Here is a 16066-nt window from a genome sequence, read left to right on the forward strand (position 1 = left end):
TATCACATCTGTAGTTGTATAATGATCATAACAATCTGATTTCACAGGATTTCCATCCCACAGCCCAAGCACATCCCCCAACCCCCAAACTGTCTCCTCTGGAGACCGTAAGTTTTTCAATGTCTGTGAGTCAGCATCTGTTCTGCAGAATTTCAGTCTGTCTTTTTTTCAGATTTCACATGTCAGTGAAAGCATTTGATGTTGGTGTCTCATTGTATGGCTGACTTCACTTAGCATGATAGTTTCTAGGTCCATCCATGTTGCTAAAAGTGCTGGTACTTCATTCTTTTTAATGGCTGAGTAATATTCCATTGTGTATATGTACTGCATCTTCTTTATCCACATCTCTGTCGATGGACATTTAGGTTGTTTCCATGTCTTGGCTATTGCAAAGAGTGCTGCAATGAACATTGGAGTACATGTGTCTTTGCAAGTCATGGTTTTCTCTGGATAGATGCCCAGGAGTGGGATTGCTGGATCAAATGGTAGTTCTATTTTTTGTTTTCTGAGGCATCTCCATACTGCTTTCCACAGTGGTTACACCAATTTGCAATCCCGCCAACAGTGTACTAGGGTTCCTTTTTCTCCACACCCTCTCCAGCACTTATCGTTTGTAGACTTTTGGATGATGGCCATTCTGGCTGGTGTAAGGGGGTACCTCATCATGGTTTTGATGTGCATTTCTCTAATAATGAGAGATGTTGAACATCTTTTCATGTGTTTCTTGGCCATCCATATGTCTTCTTTGGAGACTTGTCTGTATAGATCTTCTGTCCATTTTTTGATGGGATTGTTTGCTTTTTTGGTATGGAGCTACAGAAAGTGTTTATAAATTTTGGAGTTGAATCCCTTGTCAGTCGATTCACTTGCAAAGATTTTCTCCCATTCTGTAGGCTAGACTACTACTTCTACTAGAGTACTAGTTCTCTCCTAAGAGTCTCCCCAGATTAATGTAAAATGCCTAGATCCAACCTTTTTTGTGACTGGCTCATGGTCCCTTTGCCTGGCAGCCTACAATTCAGTTCATCCAGTGGTACACTGACACAGGAGCCCCCAAACTCATAGCTGTAGCTGGATACCTGTTGGTTTGCAGCCTTGGGAGCTTCCTGTAGAAATCTGAAACTGGTTCCCATACATGGAGGGCAAAGACAGACCAAGGGAGAGGCATATCCCTCCAAGTTGGCAGGTGGCAAGTTTAATGAGCAAGGGACCTTACACAGGAGGCTTGTCTTGGGCGACCACAAGATGAAGAGATCTCTGCATCTGCCTACCAAAATCTTAAGTTTATAAAGATGCCTTAACTGGGTTCAGTCACATATCTGTCCAGGTGGTCTCAGCAACACCTTACTTTCTCAAGGCCAGGTCCTTGCAGTGGCTTCCAGTGTGGAAATAATGGGTATGACATAGTTTCCAAGGACAGAGGAGAGGATGAGGAGCCTCCAGTTACCCAGGTCCAGCTGGCATATCAACTGGTAGTTACAGCTTCTTGATGACCTCCTCCAACAATTCCACAGAAATAATACTAAGAATGCAATATGAAACATCCATACCCATCATCATATCAGATTCATCACCAAGTCTGGTTAATTTCATTCACCCCTCTAAATATCACTTGGATGGATCCCCTTCAATTCATCTCCACTACCACTGTTATATCTAGAGGGGCCCCTGCAGGGCTCTCCTAGACAGACAGTCTCCCTGCTTTCTGTGCTCTGATCTCCTCTCTGCATCCTAGGGCCAAGGCTTGTTCTTTTTTTTTTTTGTCTTTTGTCTTTTTGTTGTTGTTGTTGCTATTTCTTGGGCCGCTCCCGCGGCATATGGAGGTTCCCAGGCTAGGGGTTGAATCGGAGCTGTAGCCACCGGCCTACGCCAGAGCCACAGCAACGTGGGATCCGAGCCGTGTCTGCAACCTACACCACAGCTCATGGCAACGCCGGATCGTTAACCCACTGAGCAAGGGCAGGGATCGAACCCGCAACCTCATGGTTCCTAGTCGGATTCGTTAACCACTGTGCCACGTCGGGAACTCCAAGGCTTGTTCTCTTGACTGTCCTAGAATAGTTCTCCTCAAACTCTTTTTACTGTGTAACAGCCACCTGCTGTTATAGATCTCAGCACCAGCAGGAGTCCACTTCCTTGGGGAGTTTGTCTTTACCTCCCAAGTTCTTTGCTCTTTGCTCTTACAGAACCATCAATAAACACTCATGTGTGAGGCTATTGGATGAATGGATGTCTCCTTTACTAGACTATAAAGTCCACGAGACAAGGAAACATCTGCATCAGTCTCCCCCTCTCCCTTACTCCCTCTTGTCTATCTTACTTTTTTCTTTGCCTCTTAGGAATTCTTTTTTTTTTTTTTTTTTTTTTTCTTTTTAGAGCCGCACCTGTGGCATATGGAGGTTCCCAGGCTAGGAGTCTAATTGGAGCTATAGCTGCCAGCCTATGCCACAACCACAGCAATATAGGATCTGAGCCATGTCTTCGACCTACACCACAGCTCAAGGCAACGCTGGATCCTTAATCCACTGAGCAAGGCCAGGGATGGAACCCAAAACCTCATGGTTCCTAGTTGGATTCATTAACCACTGCGCCATGACGGGAACTCCCCTTGTAGGAATTCTTATCTTTTCAATGAACAAATAGTATAAACAATTCCATGTTGGAGAGGAAAAATGGAGGTTATTCTCTTTCAAAGAGTGTGCTTCAGAAGACCTGTGATGTTCCACTAAAGTCTGTTAAGGCAGCTATGCCAAGGCCCTCAGCAATTTTGTTTGTAATTTATTTCTCTTAGCCTTTTTTTGAAGTTTTTTTCCCCATTCTTCTATGGTTTCATTTATTAAACTTTTAAATAGAAAATTGCAACATGACATTGAAGAAAATAGTATTACAAACTTTCAGGTCCTGTCACCCAGCCATTAGCAAGTAATAATATTTTGCCAAGCTTATTTAAACTTTCTTCTCCCACTTTTGTTATTGTTGGTGATAAAATAATTTAAAGAAGATACTGACATCATATCACTTTACCCATAAATAGTTCAATAACTGACCCTAACACACAAGAATTTTGAAAAATATAATCCCAATATCATTATTATCTCTAAGAATAATTCTTTCATATGATTTTAATTATACCTAACACCCTACCCTTGCTTAAATCTTCCTCATTGTCTAAAAGTTGTCCTATAATTGTTTTATTTAGGTTAGGCTCAAACAAGTTCCACACGTTGCATTATTTTCTAAGTCTCTGTTAATCCATAACTATTCCTTCTCCTCCCACTTTAAAAAATTCCATTTAGTTTTTGAAGAAATGGGGTCATTTTTCAATACAATTTCCTATCTTCTAGATTTTGCTGATTTCTTCCTCATCCAACTTGGTCCTTAGTTTTTCCTTAATCCTCTGTACTTCCTATAAGCTGGTAGCTAGAACTCTAGACTTGACTAGATTCAGATACACTCACTTTAGCAAGAATAACTCCCAGGTGGTGCTGTGTAATCACATCAGGAACATGATATTCCATTTCTAGTGATGTTAAGATTGATACGCTGATTAGACTGCGGGGAGCTTGCATTTCTCGCTTTGTTGCAAGAACAGGCCCTAACCACCCTTTGTCTGCATCCTCTTTTCAAAGATGTTTGTAGGTGAACAGTCTTTCTTTCTGGGAAGAAAGTGATAGTGTCCCAATGGAGCAAAGAACTGGCAATCCTGTACAGGATAGACTATTAGAATTCCCTAAGCATGGGGTTCCTTTCCCCTAATACAGTCTGCTAATTGTAAGGATCATCTGACCCTCTTTGCATCACTCTGTTAGAATGGAGGCTCTGGGAACCAGTGTGAACATGATGGCTGGCTACCACCTTTTCTGTGAGCAATAGGTCGTCCTTGGTTTCTGTATTAGTGGATTCTCCAGATTGGCTTAAGATCTGCAGTCAGCAAGCTGGAGACCCAGGAGAACCAAATGTATAAGTTCCAGTCCAAGTCCAAAGGCCTGAGAAACAGGGATGCTGATCGTTTTAGTCAGAATCTAGGTCTGAAGGCAGAAGACCGATGTTCCAGCCCAAAGATTCCCAGCTCCTTTGATTCTACTTAGCCCTTTGACACAGATTGTGCGAGGCCCACCAGCCCTGGAGAGGCCAGTCTGCTTTACTTAGCCTACTGATCAAGTGTTGGTCTCACCCAGGAACCCCCTCACAGACACACCTAGAAATGATGTTTCACCAAGTATCTGGGTGCCCCCTGACCCCATCATGTTGACAGACCAAATTAACCATCATAGTCTCTGATTCAGAGTCTGTGTCTTCCATAAACTTCTATGAAATTGTGGCAGGTTAATTAATTGGCAGATAGAATAAAATTTTAGACTTTCAAAGCTCTTGATACATACTTAAAAAAAAAAAAAGATTCATCAGTATGTTCAGATGGTGTCAGCCTGACCTGATTACAAATCTCCCATTAGCTTTTCACCTAGATTTAGTATCCCTGGGTGTTTATTGCTCAGATTCATTATTATTATTATTTTTTTTTTGGTCTTTTTGCTATTTCTTTGGGCCGCTCCCGCGGCATATGGAGGTTCCCAGGCTAGGGGTCGAATCAGAGCTGCAGCCACCGGCCTATGCCAGAGCCATAGCAACGCGGGATCCGAGCTGCGTCTGCAACCTACACCACAGCTCACTGCAACGCCGGACCGTTAACCCACTGAACAAGGGCAGGGACCGAACCCGCAACCTCATGGTTCCTAGTCGGATTCGTTAACCACTGCGCCACGATGGGAACTCCCAGATTCATTATTTTATTAGGAGTTATAACATGGTGTCATTCTAACATTCTGTTCGCATTTATTCCTGGGAATATTTTCTATAAAGAAGAATTTTTTCATCAACTATTTGATGATGCTGAAATACAATTTGTATAAGAAAGGCAAGATTCATAGATAGTTCTTTCCTATTATTTATCACTTTTAAGAATATGAGTTAGTATGGTAGAAATCTCCAAGGCAATCTGTGTATTCATCTTTTGAGTGTTATGAGTTAACATATATTTTTACATATTTCATATTTTAATCCATTGCAGTTATATTTTCAAGTTCAAATTGGCCAGGTGGAATCCCTTCACATGGCTGCTATAACTTTTAAATATAATATCAATAGTATTCGATAATTTTCTTTCTCGTACAACAGAACAGTTCAGGATCATCCTATACTTTCCTGCTGTTTACTGGAAGCAGTCATTTCTCCAAGTAGCCCTGATTCTTTCTAGTAGGAAATGGTAAGAACACAACTGGGTTGGTGATGGTGCTCATAACTACTGGACTTGTTCAGGCTGTTTTAGTGGCTAGAGATATATTTATATATTTAAAGAAAAAAATTGTGTTCATATTGAAATTTCCAATTCAGGAGTTCCCGTCATGGCTCAGTGGAAATGAATTGGACTAGCATCCATAAGGATGCAGGTTCGATCCCTGGCCTCACTCAGTGGGTTAAGAATCTGGGGTTGCTGTGGCTGTGGTGTAGGCCAGCAGCTGCAGCTCCGATTTGATTCCTAGCCTGGGAACCTCCATATGCCATGAGTGCAACCCTAAAAAAAACAAAACAACAAAAAAAGAGAAATTTCCAATTCAAATTTTAGAGTATAGAGTTTTAATGAACTATGGTTTTACATTTAGCTGTCATTTATGCTGAAAATCTTGGTTCATAATTACCTGTTTTATTTTACTATATATATGATAGTTACAAATATTATCACTATTAGTAAGATAACTGATGCAGTTTTCTTCATGGTTCTTTTATCCTTTAGACATTCATCTTATATCCCACTCAAGATGTGGAGTCAAAATGCTGTGTTTAACAGTTACTTGAAATAATATTCTCTGTGTGGTTATGCTACCAATTTTATATTCCTTTGTTTTCAATATTTAGAGATTTTTCATTTTTTTTGAAATTTTATTATTTTTGCTATAGAATAAAATACATATATTTAAACACAATTACATTACATTCACACAGATTATTATACCATGGATCTTAAGAAGCAGATTTAGTTACTCCCTCTGGAAAAGTGGAATGGAAAATATGCTGAGACAAATAGGAAATTTATTCTATACTTTATCCCGTTTTGTATGGCTTTCATCTTTACTATTTAGCATTATCTATTACATTTCAATTTTTCTTTAAAAATTAGCATTATATTAAAATTGTGTATATTATGCAACTAAAATTAATAAAGAAGAAAGCCTTATATACCATTAAATATTTTATATAGCATAATAAAAAGAATAACTTAACTGGTAAGAATAACAAAAATAATACACCCTCTGAAAATAAGTAAAATATAAAGTGCATAAATTGGTTGAAAAACAGTGTAACTATATAAAAATGTCCTCACAATTTGTTACATCTTATTGATTCTTCAATATAGGCTATTCCACCATTTTAGGTTATGAGATAAATAAGACATTATAGACCTTACATTGTACCATGGAGAGAAATAGTTATTAAAAATACAATTGTAGAACTGTATTATTTAATCATACAGTTGCATTATTTAATTATAATTATCATAAATTCTTTGATGGAGAGGAAATCAGAATCAGCTCTGAGAAGACTTCAGCATTCCAAGAATGATGTCAAATGACCCCCTTCATGGTGGATTATGCACTTATTTACTATAAGATATATTTTTTCTCCAGAGATTCCTTGTTTGTGTATCAATTGTAGATTTTTGGTTTGCAGTTATTCTGAAGTTTTGATATGAGTCTATATGTATATGAGATTGTTTTAAGTTGTTCTTTTAATTTCAAGTTCATCTCCAGTGTCCTGCCTTTGTACCCTCCTCTTCTCACAATTTCTGATTTTGGTGGCATAATTGTGCATGGACGACTTCGTATCTTTGCTGTACATATACCTTTACTGGTGAGCCTTGTCATTTGTGGAATTTTTGTTTCCTGTTGCTGTGTTTTCTTTTCTGCCTAGAGAAGTTCCTTTAGTATTTGTTGTAAGGCTGGTTTAGTGTTGCTGAATTCTCTCAGCTTTTGCTTATCTGAGAAGGTTTTGATTTCTCCTTCAAATCTGAATGAGAGCCCTTGCTGGGTAAAGTAATCTTGGTTGGAGGTTTTTTCCTTTCATCACTTGAGTATATCATGCCACTCCCTTCTGGCCTACAGAGTTTCTGCTGAAAAATCTGCTGATAACCTTATTGGGGTTCCCTTGTATGTTATTTGTTTCTTTTCTCTAGCTGCTTTCAAGATTTTCTCTTTAATTTTGGTCAGTTTGATTAATATGTGTCTTGGGGTGTTCCTCTTGGGTTTATTTTATATGGTACTCATTGTGCTTCCTGGATTTGAGTCAGTGGTTCCTTTCCCATGTCAGGGAAGTTTTTGGCTATTATCTCTTGGAATATTTTTTCTGTCCCCTTCTCTCTCTCTCTTCTCCTTCTGGCACCCCTATAATATGGATGTTGGTTTGTTTAACGTCCCAGAGTTCTCTGAGACTCTCTTCATTTGTTTTCAATCTTTTTTCTCTTTTCTGTTCTGCATCCATAATTTCTTCTAATCTGCCCTCCACCTCACTTACTTGTTCTTCTGCCTCCTGTATTCTGCTGTTGGTTGCTTCTAGTGAATTTTTTATTTCAGTTACTGTATTTTGCATCTCTTCTTGTTTAAGTTTTATATCTTGTATCTCTTTGGTCAGTGTTTCCTGTAAGTTATCCATCTTTGCCTCCAGTTTATTTCCAATGTTTTGCATCATCTTCAGCATCAACAAACAAAAGTCTTTTTCCTGGAGGCTGAGAATCTCCTCATCACTTAGCTGATTTTCTGGGGTTTTTCCTTTCTCCCTCATCTGAATTATAGTCCTCTGTCTTTTCATTTTTATAGGTTTTTGGTGTGGTGACCTTCTTACAGATAATAGAGTTGTAGCCTCTCTTACTTCTGATGTCTCTCCCCTTCTGGCTGAAGTTGGTATGGGGGCTTGGTGTAGGCTTCCTGATAGGAGGGGCTGATGCCTGCCCCCTGGTAGGAGAAGCTGATTATAATCCCTCTGGTGGGTGGGGCTTAGTCTCTGGATGGGATTAGAGGCATCTGTGTGCCTGAGGGGTCTTTAGGTAGCCTGTTTACTGAGGGGCAGGGCTGTGATCCCACCTGAATTGTTGTTTGCCCTGGGGCTTCTCAGCACTGACTGAAGGGTGGGGCCAGATTTTCCCAAAATGGCCACCTCCAGAGAAAGACATGGCTGCTGAATATTCCTGAGAGCTTTGCCTCCAATGTCCTTCCCTCACAACAAGCCACATTCACCCCTGTTTCCCCAGGATGTCCTCCAAGAACTGCAGTCAGGTTTGACCCAGAGTCCTATGGAGACTTTGCTTTGCCCTGGGACCCAGTGCATGTGAAAGTCTGTTTGCACGTTTTAAGAATTTGGTCGCTGTTTCCCCCAGTCCTGTGGAGCTCCTGTGCACAAGCCCCACTGGCCTTCAATGCCAGATGCTCCAGGGGCTCTTTCTCCCAGTGCCAGATCCCTTCATGTGAGGGTGTGATGTGGGGCTCAGAATTCTCACTCCTGTAGGTGAGTCTCTGTGAACCAGTTAGTTTTCAGTCTGTGGAGCTTCCCACCCCAGAGGTATGGGATGTTTTATATCACATAATTGCCCCTCCTACCTCTTGATGTGGGCTCCTCTTTTTCTTCTGGAGTAGGGTATCTTTTTTAAGGTTTCCAGTTCATTTGGGTGGAGATTGCTCAGCCTTTAGTTGTGAATTTTGTTGTTTTTAGGAGAGAAGTTGAGCTCCAGTCCTTCTATTCCATCATCTTAATCTGGTCTCCTGATTTTTCGTTTTTGATGTTTTTTTCATAATTAAAACCAAAAATAATTGCATAATTCCAATTCATTTTCCTCATATGTTAAGCTGCATCAAAAGTTGAAGTTTCATACCACATATTCATTCATTCATTCATTCATTCATTCATTCAATAGGTATTTGTAGAACAGTTGTGTTGGGCTAGTGCTGCATCTCTGGTATTGAACGAACCAGACAGAAACCTTTACTCCTGGAGCTTGCATTTTAGTGTGATGTTTAGGAGTCTCTGTAGTTATCCCTTGTGCCTTTTCTTTCTGTAGACTTTTCCTTCTCATTGCTTCAGGGCTTCTGTGTGAAGCAGAGGTTTTTGTTGGTCTTGGGTGGTTCAGGAAAAGGAAAACTTCTTCAGTTCTTTTTTATTTCTTTACACTAGTCAGTTAACATTTCTGAGGCTGAGTTTACACATGAAAACCAGGAGAAATTTTTTTTATTTTTTTTTATTTTCCCACTGTACAGCAAGGGGATCAAGTTATCCTTACATGTATACATTACAATTACATTTTTTTCCCCACCCTTTGTTCTGTTGCAGGAGAAATTTTTAAAAGTGGAAAAACTGATTACCACTTGATGGGGTTTTGAAGACAAGGAACAAAGGTGTCATTTATCCATATTTATGCATATATAATCTTTTTATACTATTATATAAATATACAAAAGGATGGGGAAGCAGACCAATCTCTCAATGGAGAGAGTAACAAAGAATTTGTAGGTATAGCAGCACATCCTCTTGAATCTGGATTAGGCTTCTGATAGCTTTGAGCAACCCAATGTGGCAAAAGTGACGCTGGGCCAGTTTCAAGTCCAGTCTTTCAGAAACTGGTGTTTCCATTCCCTTCTTGGAGTCGGTTGCCTTGCCATGAAGAAGCCCAAGAAGCCACATAGAGAGATTCATGCTGAAGAGAAATGAAACACTGGACTGACAGCTCCCAGTTGAGAGCCACCAGCAATTCTGTCAAGCATGTGAGTGAGCCATCTGGGAATGGATCAGCAGCAGAAGTGCCCCAGACTGTAAGCCCCTCCCAAACCTCTCAATAGATACTCATTGAGATTTGGTTTTATTCTGAAATATTTTAAAGAATTTACAAAACTTAAATTTCAATCTCTGATGAGAAACAGTGAGTTTCTGTTCAGGGTTTGATGTAGCCACATCTTATCAAGGATTTCTGTTAAAGTCTTAGCATTTAGATTAACAAATTGTGTCAGTGACTATCACCCCAAATCAAAGATTTCTGGCTCTGGTAATACCTTTTCTAGTAGGCATCTCCTACAATCTCCTTATTCCTAGTTGTTGATTCTCCATGCTGTTTTGCTAATGGTCAGTTATATTATCATTATAATTACATCTTAGTTTTCATTTATCTGAAAAAGTCCTGCTCAACTAAACCTGTGTTAATATGTTTTAAATCAGCTCTGCAGTAGATTGACTTATCACCATAGAATCAGATGACCCTAAGGTATTTCAAAAATCCTCTGATCCACTTTCCTCCTATCCCTAAACAAATAAACAGATATTTTATTTTCCAGTATTTACAAGGACGATCCTACTTTGCAGGCTAAAGGAAAGAGATGCAGAGTAGCCTAACAGATTCTAAAGAGGAAGTAGGGATGAGGAAAATTTTAAATGCAAGTGGGGAAGGGAGAATAAATAGTGGGACAGACTATCCCTCAGAATTTGGTGGGTGATAGATCTCATCCTGACATGTTTGAAACCTAGTCTGCAGGGGGTCCCTGTGTAATAACTGGGGATGCTGCAATGCATCTGCGAGTTCCCAGCCCCTTAGTGATTAGATAGTATTTTAAAGCCTTGGTATCTCCATTATACGCTAGTTTTTAGGACCACCTCTGGAACATTAGGTCAGGAAAGAAGCTAAAATCTAGATAACAGGAACTTTGCAAAGAGTGATGGAAAAACTGAAGCCAGCTTTTTCAGAAGGTCAGGGCCAGATCTTTTGATCTGTCTTCCAGAAATGGGTAATAAGGAGTTCCTGGGAACTGATTCAAACTCCAGTGAGGAAAGAGAGAAGTGAAAAGAAATGCCTGAGCTGGGCGAGGGCACTGGAAGCAGAGATCTTAGGAAAAATCTTCACTGTCCCCCAATTTTGGTGATTGGTTTCATTGTTTTTTTTTGTTTGTTTTTTTGTTTTTTGTTTTTTAAATTAAAGAGTACATGTAATGAGAATGGCCAGCAGAGGGCCTTCAGATGAATAGGAACGCTTTTATATTCAAGTGGGATCTTTGCGCTTTTGTTCTCTTTCCTTTTTAAGAAAATGGAAAACAAAGAAACAAAACTTCACATTTTATGGGGAAATAGTTGCAAAATGCTACAGCCCCAATGTGTGCTGCTAGCGTCGCTGACTAATAGCACCCTCCATTTCATGGCAGACAAGGTACTTTAGCCACAGGACAGTAGGTGGCAAACTTCTACAACCCTTAGACTGAAGGAGGCTTTTAATGACTAGACCCCCTTCTAGAGAAATATTGGGGGTTTGTGCTTCTTTGGGGGAGAGGGTGGGTGATGTTAGTGGTGTGTGTGTGTGTGTGTGTGCGTGTGTTACATTGTGAAGGCATGTCAAATGAAAAATAAGCCTCTTTTCAAATACTTATGAAGACATTTACTGATTAAGCTAAATTAGTACGTATCAAAATCTGTTGGTCAACCAATCTGTCCTGAAGTTCATCTATAAGCTGTGGTTATCTCCACTCCTGTGGGAGAGAAAGTGGAAGAGAAGGTCCCTAAATTCCCCTTCAGTTCCAACAATGTGATTTGAGATGCTCCCACCTTGATCCTATGTCTCACTTGCTTTCAATCAGCCTCCCAATATCTTGTGATCTGGAAGCAGGGGTAGAGAGTTCCCAGCAATACATGAGGGCTTAGACTTGCATTATATTTTGGAATAAAAATTTGGGGAAATGTTGAAGGGTAACGGGAACATTTGAGTAAGTCCATTGGAGTATGAAATGTAGGACATTGTAAAATGTCTTCTGTTTCTGTACTGAAAACTTGGATTCAGTGTTGACATCTTTCTTCATTCCAGAGGTCCTCCAACTTTTAAATTTATGCTGATAAGTTCTGGGAGAGAACTATTTCTTCATTTATTCACTTGGAGAGCCATTTCCTGGTAAAAGGTTATACAGCACTTCCTCCTTATTCAAGGTTTTTGCTTTCCATGGTTTTAGTTATTATCAGTTGTGATTTGAAAATGTCAAATGGGAAGTTTCCGTCGTGCGCAGTGGTAACGAATCCGACTAGAACCATGAGGTTGCGGTTCGTCCCTGCCTTGCTTAGTGGGTTAACGATCCGGCGTTGCGGCGTGAGCTGTGGTGTAGGTTGCAGACGCGGCTCGATCCCGCGTTGCTGTGCTCTGGCGTAGGCCGGTGGCTACAGCTCCGATTCGACCCTAGCTGGAACTCCATATGCGTGAGAGCGCCAAAAATAGCAAAAAAAACAACAACAACTAAAGACAAAAAACAAAAAAAAAAAAAAAAAAAAAAAAAAAAAAAAAAAAGAAAATGTCAAATGAAAATTCAGAAATAAACACTTTATAAGTTTTAAATTATGTGCCATTCTTAGTAGTGTGATGAAATCTAACAGCATCCTGCTCCTTCCTGTCCAGGACATGAATCATCCATTTGTCTAGCACATTCTACTTGTTAATCATTCAGTAGCTGTCTGTTGAGATATCACAGTGCTTATGTTCAAGTCATTCTTATTTTAGCACAAGAGTAGTGATGCTGGCCATTCAGATATGCCAAAGTGAAACCCCAAGTGCTTTCTTGACATGAAAAGGTGAACGTTCTCAATAAGAAAAAAAAAAAAATCATATGTTAAGACTGCCGAGATCAATGTTAAGAACAAATTTTCTATCCAAGAAATTGTGAAGACGAAAAAAGAAATTGGTGTTAGTTTTGCTGTCATACCCCAAATATGTATGTATAGGAAAAAAAAAGCATAGTGTATATATAGGAGGTTCAGTACTATCCACAGTTTCAGGCATTCTCTCTTGGAACTCTCCGCCATGCATCAGGAGAGACCACTGTGCATTGTTTTCAGAACTAATAGGTACTTTTAACCTCCTCTCATTTTCCCCTACCATGTCAAGCTGTTCTTGGATAGGACCATGCCATCGCTCTGCTTTACACCCAGTGTAATGTGTGATGTGTTAGGAAGGTAACCAGTCCCCAAGCAGAAGATACACCTGCTGCTTTTATTCAGTGTCTTTGAATCTGTTCTTTGGGAAGCTACCCATCTCAATATCATGTGACTCTGTGAGGCTCTCAATTATCTGGACATGCTTTCCCAAAGAATAGGGGTGTGATTCAGCATGGCTGTCAGATGCCTTTTGGGAATTTGAGTTTCATGCTTGTAGGAGGGGTTGGGGGGTTTCAATACAGTCTTTTATTTCTGTCCTTGCTAAACTGGATGGATATATAATTTTGGCTGCTAGTGGTGATGATGCTTGTTATATGCTCTGAGGTCTACTTTGTTTAACACTGAAATGGCTACTCCAGCTTTGTTTGCATCATATACCTTGTTCCATCCTTTTACTTTTAACCTATCTGCATCTTTATGTTTAAGGTTTGTTTCCTAAAGATAGCATAGAGTTGATTCTTATTCTTTTATCAAATTTGACCATCTTTGCCTTTAAATTGTGCTGTTGACTATTTACATTTAGTGTTTATTGATAGAGCTAGGTTTAAATATGCCACTTGGTTTTTGGATATCCTTTTAAATAGTGATTTTTATTTTTTCCATTATAGCTGGTTTACAGTGTTCTGTCAGTTTTCTTCTGTACAGCAAGGTGACCCAGTCACACATCATGTATATATTCCTTTTTCTCACATTATCATGCTTCATCATAAGTGACTAGGTATAGTTCCCAGTGCTTTACAGCAGGACCTCATTGCTTATCCATTCCAAAGTTTGCATCCATTAACTGCAAATTCCCAGTCCATCCCACTCCCACCCCCTCTGCCTTGGCAGCCACAAGTCTGTTCTCCATGTCCATGATGGATCTCGTTTTTGAATCTTATCTCTTGTCCATCTTATCTTTTTTGCCTTTTTGGATTGAGTATTTTTTTATGATTTCATTTTATGTCTTATTTACATTAGCCATTCCTCTGTTTTTTTTTTTTTTTAGTGGTTGCCACAGTATACTTATAGTATAGTACATTATATATCACAGTCTACATGTTAGTAATATTAAGTCACTCATGTATAGCGGAAAAACCTTAGAAAACAGTATACTTCGATTTACGATTTCCTGGCCTTTATGCTTTTGTTGTCAACACAAGTCAATACACACACTTTATATATATATATATATGTAAAGTATATATGTAAATATAGTATAATATTATATAGTAATATAATACATAACATAAAAATATATATAAAATAAACCTCACAATACATTGTTATTATTTTTCTTTATGTAGTCAATTAACTTTTACAGAGATTTAAAAAATATTTTATATTTACCCACATATGTTACCATTTCTATGCTCTTAATTCCTTTGGGTAATCCATAATTCCTTCTGATAGCATTTTCCTTCTGCCTAAAGGACTTTGACATTTTTTCAATGCTGGCCAGTTTATGATGAATTCTTTCAGCTGTTGAATGTCTAAAATAGTCTTCACTTTGCCTTTATTATGAAATATATATATATTTAAATATTTATTTTTATTTTTTGTTATTATTTTTTAATATTTATTTCCCCAATACAATTTTTTTCTACTGTACAGCATGGTGACCCAGTTACACATACATGTACACATTCTGTTTTTGCACATTATCATGCTCCATCACAAGTGACTAGACATAGTTCCCATTGCTACACAGCAGGATCTCATTGCTAATCCATTCCAAAGGCACTAGTTTGCATCTATTAACCCCAAGCTCCCCAACCACCCCACTCCCTTCCCTCTCCCCCTTGGCAACCACAAGTCTATTCTCCAAGTCCATGATTTTCTCTTCTGTGGAAAGGTTAATCTGTGCCTTATATCAGATTCCAGATATAAGTGATATCATATGGTTTTTGCCTTTCTCTTTCTGTGTTACTTCACTCATTATGAGAGTCTCTAGTTCCATCCATATTGCTGCAAATGGCATTATTTCATTCTTTTTTATGGCTGAGTAGTATTCCATTGTGTATATATACCACATCTTCCTAATCCAGTCATCTGTTATGGACATTTAGGTTGTTTTCATGTCTTGGCTATTGTGAATAGAGCTGCAATGAACATGCGGCTGCATGTGTCTTTTTAAAGGAAAGTTTTGTCTGGATGTATGCCCAAGAGTGGGACTGCTGGGTCATATGGAAGTTCTATGTATAGATTTCTAAGGTATCTTCATACTGATCTCCATAGTGGTTGCACCAGCTTACATTCCCACCAACAGTGCAGGAGGGTTCCCTTTTCCCCATAACCCCCTCCACCATTTGTTATTTGTGGACTTCTTAATGATGGCCATTCTGACTGGTGTGAGGTAGTATCTCGTGGTAGTTTTGATTTGCATTTCTCTAATAATCAGTGATGTTGAGCATTTTTTCATGTGCTTCTTGGCCATCTGTACATATGAAATATATTTTTTCTGGATATAAAATTCTAGGTTGACAGATTTTTTTCCTTTAATACTTTAAAGATGTTATCCTCTTCTCACTTGTATAGTTTTTGGACAAAAAGCCTCCTGCCGTCTTTGTTCCTCTGTATGTCCTATGTTTTTTCCAAGGAAGGGGAATTATTAGATCCATCTTTCACAGTTTACCTCCTTTCTTCTACATCCTTGGAGATTTCCTTGGACAAATTTTTTAGCTCACTAAATTATTCTTCAATGTCAATTATGCAGTTTACCTCATTTATTGAGTAGCTATTTTTAAAAAATTTTATTTACATTTTCAAAATTTTGAATTGTCTTTTTCACCTGTTTATATTTATTTATTATTATTAATAATACGCCAGAGCCACAGCAACACAGGATCTGAGCCACGCCTGCAACCAACACCACAGCTCACGGTAACGCCGGATCCTTAACCCACTGAGCAAGGGCAGGGATCGAAGCCACAACCTCATGGTTCCTAGTCAGATTCGTTAACCACTGCACCGTGACGGGAACTCCTATATTTATTTTTTAACTTTCAAAAACAAAAGTTTAGTTGATTTACAGTATGTGCCAATTTCTGCCATACAGCAAAGTGACCCAGTTATACACACACACACACACACA

General features: G+C 39.0%; 1 long non-coding RNA gene across 1 annotated transcript in view; it reads left to right on the forward strand.

Moving 5' to 3' along the window:
* The window catches only part of LOC110262255, a 144503-nt gene that overhangs the window by 2934 nt on the left and 125503 nt on the right, over positions 1 to 16066 (forward strand). The gene's annotated exons all lie outside the window — the stretch shown is intronic.

This window comes from Sus scrofa, chromosome 1 (genome assembly GCF_000003025.6).
Source record: "Sus scrofa isolate TJ Tabasco breed Duroc chromosome 1, Sscrofa11.1, whole genome shotgun sequence".
Classification (NCBI taxonomy): Eukaryota; Metazoa; Chordata; class Mammalia; order Artiodactyla; family Suidae; genus Sus; species Sus scrofa.